The sequence below is a fragment of the Phaethon aethereus genome, assembly GCF_964289735.1.
Source record: "Phaethon aethereus genome assembly, chromosome: Z".
NCBI lineage: Eukaryota > Metazoa > Chordata > Aves > Phaethontiformes > Phaethontidae > Phaethon > Phaethon aethereus.
This window is the reverse complement of record NC_138577.1, coordinates 65,505,259-65,515,001: the sequence shown is the minus strand read 5'-3', so window position 1 is coordinate 65,515,001 and position 9,743 is coordinate 65,505,259.

Here is a 9,743-nt window from a genome sequence, read left to right as displayed (position 1 = left end):
GATACACCTCTAAACCAGGAGAATTAAACCGAATTCCATCAAAATCAGAGATTTGATACAGTGTACAGTACAGTGCATTAATGCTGCTTTAAATGTATTTGGCAAAAACGTACCAATGTAAAATGCAGAATATATGATTCATAAATACAAAGCCACGGATAAACAAAGTTCAGAATCTGTTCCCCAGCTGAGTTGAAGAAACAAGTGTGGGAAATGGGAATCAGACATGGAGCAATGAAAAGATTCTCATTGGTTTAAGTGGTGACTGGAGTATGCCTGCCTGCTACAAAGTGATATTATCCATGTGGCTTGTGATGAGCAAAGTGCACTAAAGAATTCAAAGATCTTCTTCCTGATCAAGATTTGTATTTAATTCATCTACATATACAACAACAGAGATGTGCAACGGCATGTATGTACAGTAATAAAATAAAATCAGGGAAAAGTGAAATCGTTTAGGGTAGCATACCTGCAGTAAAAATTTTGTTATCGAGACATCAGAATTCAAGCGGTGTTTGAAGACACGCGTACACACGCAGAGAAATCAATACGTCTGCACAGCGGTAGGTATCCGTTCTTTCCGAGAGCGGCACAGGTTTCACATTTGCTGAACAGCAGCACCACCGCGCGACACACATATGTAATACCCTATAGGGCTACGCGCCCATTTATTGACGCTGTACTTGCCAAATGGGGCGAGCTGCTGGGGCTTGCATTGATCACACGACCCGCAGACCCCCTCTCGAATCATTCTGCTGGCAGTTACTTCAGTTTTAGCCTGTCTCATTTGCACTTAATTGAAACACGGACAGATGATCCGGCCATCAATCTTCCCAGAGCACAAGCCCAGGGAGGTGCTGGGAACTGGACCAGATCTGGTCTGTTTTGGAAGGAGTGCTTCTGTCATTATAGGTACCTTGCTGGTGTACTAACTCTTAGCATCGTTAAAAATGCACCAGGAGTTACACTAAGCTGTCTTCCTTGCTGGGGCTGAGGAGAAATACAGAAGAAAAGCAACCTGTATGTGTCATCAATGAAGCAGTGCCATGGTGTTTCTGAAGTTTAAGGGATTGTGTCAACGTAGGCTCCGAGCAACAGATAGGAAAATTGTCCATGGAAATACTGTTAGGCAGTCTTTAACACACTCCCTGTCTCTTAAGAAGAGAGTGCACACACTCTCCTGCACATCCACCCAGACTAGAGCATGCCATCAGCTCTCCAGGAATAATAAATAGTGGTGATACCAGCAAGTACCGCGTTGGCTACCTGGACTTTAGTAAAGCCTTTGACAGTGTCTCCCACAGCATTCTCCTGGAGAAGCTGGCGGCTCGTGGCTTAGACCAGGGTACTCTTCACTGGGTAAAGAACTGTCTGGATGTCCAAGCCCAAAGAGCTCCGGTGAACGGAGTTAAATCCAGCTAGCGGCCAGTCACAAGTGGTGTTGCCCAGGGCTCAGTTCTGGGGCCGGTCTTGTTCAATATCTTTATTGATGATCTGGATGAGGGAATCGAGTGCTCCCTCAGTAAGTTTGCAGATGATACCAAGTTGGGTGGGAGTGTTGATCTGCTGGAGGGTAGGAGGGCTCTGCAGAGGGATCTGGACAGGCTGGATTGATGGGCCAAGGTCAACTGTATGAGGTTTAATAAGGCCAAGTGCCAGTTCCTGCACTTGGGTCACAACAACCCCATGCAACACTACAGGCTTGGGGAGGAGTGGCTGGAGAGCTGCCCGGTGGAAAAGGACCTGGGGGTGCTGGTTGACAGCCAGCTGAACATGAGCTGGCAGTGTGCTCAGGGGCCAAGGCGGCCAACAACATCTTGGCCTGTATCAGAAATAGTGTGGTCAGTAGGAGTAGGGAAGTGATTGTGCCCCTGTACTCGGCACTGGTGAGGCCGCACCTTGAATACTGTGTTCAGTTTTGAGCCCCTCACTACAAGAAAGACACTGAGGTGCTGGAGCGTGTCCAGAGAAGGGCAACGAAGCTGGTGAGGGGTCTGAAGCACAAGTCTTATGAGGAGCAGCTGTGGGAACTGGGGTTGTTTAGTGTGGAGAAGAGGAGGCTGAGACGAGACCCTATCACTCTCTACAGCTACCTGAAAGGGGGTTGTGGTGAGGTGGGTGTTGGTCTCTTCTCCCAAGTAACTAGCAATAGAACGAGAGGAAATGGCCTCAAGTTGCACCAGGGGAGGTTTAGATTGGATATTAGGAAAAATTTCATTACTGAGAGAGTGGTCAAGCATTGGAACAGGCTGCCCAGGGAGGTGGTGGAGTCACCATCTCTGGAAGTGTTCAAAAAATGTGTAGACGTGGCACTTCGGGGCATGGTTTAGTGGGCATGGTGGTGTTGGGTTGATGGTTGGACTTGATGATCTTAAAGGTCTTTTCCAAATTTAATGATTCTCTGATTCTGTGAAAATAGTTGTGTGTCAGAAAGGAGGCTGCGGGTGATGACAGAGCAAAGGACAGAAATCTGCAGGTTGAACTTATCCTTGACAAGGTAATCAATCTGTCTAGCTTCAATCTGAAATGCAGGAGCCTGATGTCATTGGCAGTTTCTTGGCTTTACTACTCCTTTCAAAATGAAGTCAACCATCATGTTTTATAGGCTTTTGGGCCTGACATCAGCATCTAAGCAGATGAAAATAAAGATTGCTGCTGCGCTCCCTGGTACCAGTAACTCTCCAAAAGGTCATGTTTTCTGTCACCACTTGCAGGATAGATGGTGAGACAGGGTGCAAATGCTCAAACGTAGGCAGGAAGTGCTAAACATAGGCATGTAGTGTTAAACCCTGACATGAAGTGGTGCTTTGGGTGCCCCAGGGTGTCCTCTTGGGCCCATCGGTTCAGAAGGGCGTAGGTCCCACTGTAGGTCTTGTGACACATCTGCTGGCCTCCTGTGGATGGCTTGTTTATGCAAAGGTGTCTGAGGTGTGCCACCTGGGTGCGGTCCTGGGCCTTGGACTTCTGGGGTTTCCAAGCTCTGCCACAGTTCCTGGCATTTCATCACCCTGTGCCCTTGTGTGGGATGAAAAGGGCAGCACTTCCTTATCTCATGGAGGTCGTGGGAGTAGGAGCGTACTCAGATACTTACAAAGATGCTCAGGTGTAAAAGCTGGTACACTTCCAATAGCCCTGACAGATATTTCACAACATTATTTCCACTTGGTAGCATGCTATTGTGGCAGTGCTGAGGACAGACAAATCTCTCCCAAGGAGCTCATAGTCTATGAAAACAAATGACAGATAGAATCCCAATGCAGTTGCCAAGATGAATGAAGTACCTCTTTTCCATGTTATTTACTCAAGTAATTTATTTAGATATTTGTTCTATTAATTCATTCAGCTTTCATACAGCTCTTAGTGTTTTATAGCTGTTAACTAGCTGTCCTTGCAATATGACACCGAGGCTGTTAAGCGTGACCGTCCCCATCCTAGGCACTGTAAAGCTAGGAGAGAGGTTAAATCTTCTCAAAGTCTCACAGTGAGACTATGAAAGATTTCCTGTAAGGTTAAAAGACGGGACTTCATTCCTTTCTGTCCTGCTTTCAGGCTCCAAATATACACAGCTTTTTGCAGTAGCTATATCTATTTATCTTGTGTTTTTACTTTATTAAAATGTGTTGAATTGCAACACTTACTTAATGTTAAACTACATATGTGTTTCCTTTCCAGACCAGAGTTGCCAAATCAGATTCTGATCTTGCCCAGCCACAGGCACCCAGGACCACTCCATGACCCTGTGAGCTTTGGTGGCCATTCCCACAAATCGTCTCTGCTTGTTGTCTTCAGCATCCCACCTGGCCAGCTGCTCCGGAGCTGGGACACTGGCTGTTCCTCAAAATAAGCCCATCCCAGCAGGGACATGTGTGGTTACCTTGACTTGGGGTAATTTTGTACACAGCCTTAACCTCTGCTCCTCCTGCACGTTGCCTGCCACTAGTGCAAAGTCCGCACGTGCTGCAGTGCTGCCTATGGCGTGCCTGCAAGAGCACATGGTCAGGGGAGAGATCAACAGACAGCACTGTTCCTGTACGAGATACTTGACATGTCTACCACACATACCCCACCACCCTGCACCCTGTAGCCATTCCTTACCCTTGCCATGGAGAGCGAAAGCCCTGGTCCTACCTGCCGTTGTGCCCTCTCACAGGACAGCCAATATCTGATGTAAAAAATTTCCAATTTAAAGCAATCTGGGTCATACCTTGTTAATAGGGTTGCTTTTTACGGGTCGTGCAGAAGGGACTTATAGCCATCCCTTAAAAAATTCCCAGTCCTCCACCTACAATTCCTAACACAGCCCTCTTCCACCTGTGTAACCTGTCTGCTCTGGTCATTTTGTTTGGGCAGCCTTTTCCTATTTAGAGACATCTTGAAAGCACAATACATATAAGAAGGACATCAAACTATGGGAATGTGTCCAGAGGAGGGTGACCAAGATGGTGAAAGGTCTCAAGGGCAAGCCTTAAGAGGAGCGGCTGAGGTCATTTGGTTTGTTCAGCTTGGAGAAGAGAAGGCTGAGGGGTGACCTCATCACAGTCTACATCTTTCTTAAGGGGCGCAGTGCAGGGACAGATGCTGATCTGTCTCTTGTGACCAGTGATAGGACACAATGAAATGGAATTAAGTCAGGGGAAGTTCAGGTTGGACATTAGGAAAATGAGAAGGTGGTCAATCACTGGAACAGGCTGTCCAGGGAAGTGGTCATGGCACCAAGCCTGCAAGGGTTCAAGGAGCATCTGGATGATGCTCTTAGTCATATGGTTTAGGTTTACACAGTCCTGAGAGGAGCACGGAGTTGGACCCGATGGTCCTTACGGGTTCTTTCCAATTTGAGATATTCTATGATTCTGTGACTACTTAAAGTACAAAGCAATTATTTATTAACTAGTATGCAGAAAAGATAGTTTTTTTAACAAGCTATTAACAAGCTGTTAACAAGCTTTTTTAACAAGCTTTTGTAACAAGCTGCGAGGTGAAGCACTAACATGCTTACGATCTTGAGCAGATCTGAAATGCTCTGTGAAAACCAAACTCCTTGGGTGTAGGAGTTTGGCCTGTCAGTGGGAGGAAGATTTCAGAGAGGAAAGAGAGGTTAATGGAGATGGTTGTACGTTTCACTGAAACTTGCCCAACTCTCTCTGAGTTTTTTAGATATTTGGAAATATCAGGATACTTGGAAAACTCAGGAAAAACTGAGTTTTTCCCCCTCTTCTTGTTGTGGTTTAACCCCATCTGGCAACTAAGTGAGCTGCTTGCTCACTCCCCCACCCCACAGTGGGATGGGGCAGAGAAATCTGAAAGAAAAGAAAAACTCATGGGTTGAGATAAAGACAGTTTAATAGGACAGAAAAAGAAGAGAATAATAAAAGTAGTAGTAGTAGTGGTAGTAGTAGTAGTAGTAGTAATAATAATAATAAATATACAAAACAAGTGATGCACAATCCAGTTGCTCACCCCCCACTGACCAGCCAGTTCCCAAGCTGCAGTCACTGCCTCTCGGCCAACTCCCCCAATTTATACAGTGAGCACAATGTTATATGGTATGTAATATCCCTTCGGCCAGTTTGGGTCAGCTGTCCTGACTATGCTCCCGCCCAGCTTTTTGTGCAATTCCTCACTGTCAGAACATGGGAAGCTGAAAAGTCCTTGACTTAGTATAAGCACTTCTTAGCCACAACTAAAACATCAGGGTGTTATCAACATTATTCTCATACTAAATCAAAAACATAATAGTATACCAGCTACTACAAAGAAAAATAACTCTGTCCCAGCTGAAACCAGGACACGTGTCTTCATAAAGAGTATGTGAGGCTGCCTCCAAGGGCTAACATGACCAACATGACATCCACGCTCCCCTTTCTGAGAGTTGTGCAGGTTATTGCATCCCATGTTTTCCTACTGCTCAATCTGCATATGTGCTTGTCTATTTGAAACATCTCTGTCAAAGGAATAGTCCTGGTAGAGAAGGTGAAATGAAGACTGGAAATTTGACCTTGGCTGGTAGAAGAACGTGGAAAAATTTATCCTTCCAACCAATCGCTCAGAAGGTCCTTCCTCTGAAATTCTCTGTTTCCTTTAGCTGTTTTCCAAGGCTTTCTCTGGCATGTAACAGAACATGGAGATATGTGAGTCCTCAGTAGCAGAAACATCAGCCATAAAGAAGAGTTCTCCAGATAACTCAGAAAGCTTTGAGTGATGTTTGGGTGTGCTAATACAGACTCTTTTAGGGTTTAAGTGAGGAGGATAAGGATTGCTTTATTCTGAACCACAAAGGAAGTTGTTGCATAAAATGAGATGTCTCTTGATGTGGTTTCTTAGGAAGGTTTTGTAGCTGCCCTCTGGTTGTCTTCCCACATGCTAAGTCAGTAATAGTGACTTCCACCACAGCTTGTTCTCCCAAAAAACAGATGCAATCAGGGTACAACCTGGTTAATTTATACTAAGGTTGATGGGCTGGCTGATAAGTCACTGCTAGAGGGCATGCTGTGAATAAGAAGAATTTGATGAAAAAAGATGTTATGGATTCTATAGGGTTTGTGTAGCCAGGTTTTGGTAGTGTGGGGGCTACAAGGGTGGCTTCTGTGAGAAGCTGCTAGAAGCTTCTCCTATGTCCGACAGAGCCAGTGCCAGCCAGCTCCAAGATGGACCCACCACTGGCCAAGGCCAAGCCAATCAGCAATGGTGGTAGCACATCTGTCATAATGTGTTTAAGAAGGGGGAAAAAAATTGTAAAACTGCAGCCGGAGAGAGGAGTGAGAATATGTGAGAGGAACGGCTCTGCAGACACCAAGGCCAGTGAAGAAGGAGGGGCAGGAGGGGCTCCAGGCACCAGAGCAGAGATTCCCCTGCAGCCCATGGTGAAGACCATGGTGAGGCTGGCTGTGCCCCTGCCTGGGGGGTTACCAGTAGAGCAAATCTCCATCTGCAGCCCGGGGAGGACCCTGGTCCATAGCAGGTGGCTGTGCCCAAATGGGGCTGTGACCCCATTGGAAGCCCATGCTGGAGCAGACTCGTGGCAGGACCCATGGGCCCATGGAGAGAGGAGCCCCGGCTGGAGCAGGTTTGCTGGCAGGACTTGTGACCCTGTGGGGGACCCAGGCTGGAGCAGCCTGTTCCTGAAGGACGGCACCCCAAGGAAGGGACCAGGGCTGGAGCAGTTCATGAAGAACTGCAGCCTGTGGGAAGGACTCATGTTGGAGAAGTTCATGGAGGACTGTCTCCTGTGGGAGGGATCCCACGCTGGAGCAGGGGCAGAGTGTGAGGAGTCCTCCCCCAGAGGAGGAAGGAGCGGCAGAAACAACATATGATGAACTGACCACAACCCCCATTCCACGTCCGCCTGTGCTGTTTCAGGAGAGGAGATAGAGAAAATCGTGAGTGAAGTTGAGCCCAGGAAGAAGGGAAGGGTGGGGGGAAGGTGTTTTAAGATGTGGTTTTAGTTCTTATTATCCTACTCTGATTTGATTGGTAATAAATTAAATTAATTTTCCTCAAGCTGAGTCTGTTTTGCCTGTGTCAGTAATTGTTGAGTGACCTTTCCCCATCCTTATCTTGACCCACGAGCCTTTTGTTATATTTTCTCTCCCCTGTCCAGCTGAGAAGGGAGGCGGTAGAGCAGCTTTGGTGGGCACCTGATGTCCAGTCAGGGTCAACCCACCACATGGATGAAGCAAGAATTTTCAGGATGACATCCCTGAAAATTCTTCATACTTGGTGCCATGTGGAAACAACCAGAAATGACAATACTTACCTGTCCCATTTAGGGCTTTTGTGCAGGTTGTATCATTATTTCCTTTTAATGAACATTCCAGAGGAAAGTAACGATTGCCAAGCAGAGTTTACAGACAATTTAGACAGATTACTGGATGAAGGGGGGGGAAGTAATCTTTAGGGAACTGCATTCCATTAAAGGTTTTCTTTTAACAAGCATACAGCAGGATCACCGCCTTAGATGAGCCTGTGGTAGTTTGCAAGAAACACATTAATTAGTTGTAAAATATTTATAGCTTGTGTGTCATTTAGGCTTACAGTATTAAAAAAATGCATCTGAGCATGTGGATTCATATTGCAAAGTGTTGAGGGGCAGCGCTGACGTAAGGTCTGGCCTGCTTCCCCCGTCCCCAGCCACTCGTTCCGGTCTCCAGGCTGAGGCAGGATTTATGCTGCTTCACAGCTCTGTTCAGTACAACTGTTTGTGTGGTTGTGGTATGAACTAGGGCAGGGGACTTCATCTGAAGGAGAATAGTCATTAATTTTGGCAGTAACACTGGAGGCACAAATACAGATTTTTAGCATGGCTGAAGATGAACAAGCTCTGTACATCAGTAACAGAAGTGCCACTAAGGGACACAGACACCATCTCTGACCCCTTATGAACTCCAGTTTCCAAACCATCATTTGGAAAGCTTCAAGAATAGTAAGGAAATGCTGGTTTCTCCACATACAAAGCAAAAAGGTAAGGAATCTGGGTAACCTATGTGACAAAGATGTGCACTTCTCCAGCTTGCAGTGTTTTTGTGGCAAGAAACTTTCTGAAGCGGTACAATCTTTCATGTTTATTTACAGTGAGGCCTGACTTGAAGGTTTCCAGGGATGGGGCACCTGACTAGTATAGACTTTTGAATTCAATCAACTGAAGTGCTAAAACTGTGCCCGAGAAAAATGTCTTTTGCTTAAGTTTAATAGCATTTCTGGTAGGGAAAAATCAATGCCAAACAAAGAAACTGTCTGTGTCAGCCTTATCTAAATTTGTTTGATCACACCATAACATATATTTGAAAAGCACTTTCGAGTTGTAGAAGGAGAGTAAAGGTTAAGTACCAGCAACAATGGGTAAATGCAGCTGGTAACGTCATACATAGTTAATGATATTATATGGATGTCACGCTCTTCCGAAGTTATTACTGCAGTTTTGTCTTCAAAACACTGTGGTGAATTTGTGATATGCTTCACATAAAACGTCACTGAAAATGAAAAACAGAAATTGTAATTCTGAATGTGATGAGGGAAGCTCTGGCAGACTAGTATTGTCTGTCCAAGTCAATAGAAGAGAGGAAATGATACATTTTTTCTGGCTTTTTTCTTACTGAATTAGTTACAGGCAAGCTTGCAGCTAGGAAAAAACCCAACACACTGAAATGAAAGGAAATGAGCAGACACCAGTCTCAGAGAAAATGGTAGAGGAACCACTGGGAATTTCAAAATATCAACCTCCTATCATAGTGGTTATGCTGTTGAAATGACAGATTTGGACTAGCTTTTTCGGGCCCCAATGAGGACACTAAAGGCAAAGCGAAGCCAGATGATTAATATGCCTAGTGCCTTTGTCATTGCCTCTTGTCATGACATGAATGAAATTGCTGTATGGATCTTTGATTCATACATGATTTCGGATTAATTTTTACCATACATGCCTTCCACATTTCCATAACCCACAACGAAACAGTTGTGATAGAGAGGTGAAAGCAGGTCTCAATGGAATAAGGGGCATGTTTCATCCCTCTCTAAGGACAGTTTCCCAAGAAATGGTGAAGGAATGTGTCAGAAATCCTTCCAAACTGCTGGCCATACTTCTCCTTGGTCTTTGTGTCATTCTCTGGGTTCCTGAAGAGGTTCCTGCTCCTACAGACATACTACAGAAGGAGGTCACAGCTGGTGTTTTGCAATGGGAAAACCCACAGGAGGCAGAATATGCATGGACAGGAAGGTATGCCCTGCACATCTCCCTGCTGCCTACGCCT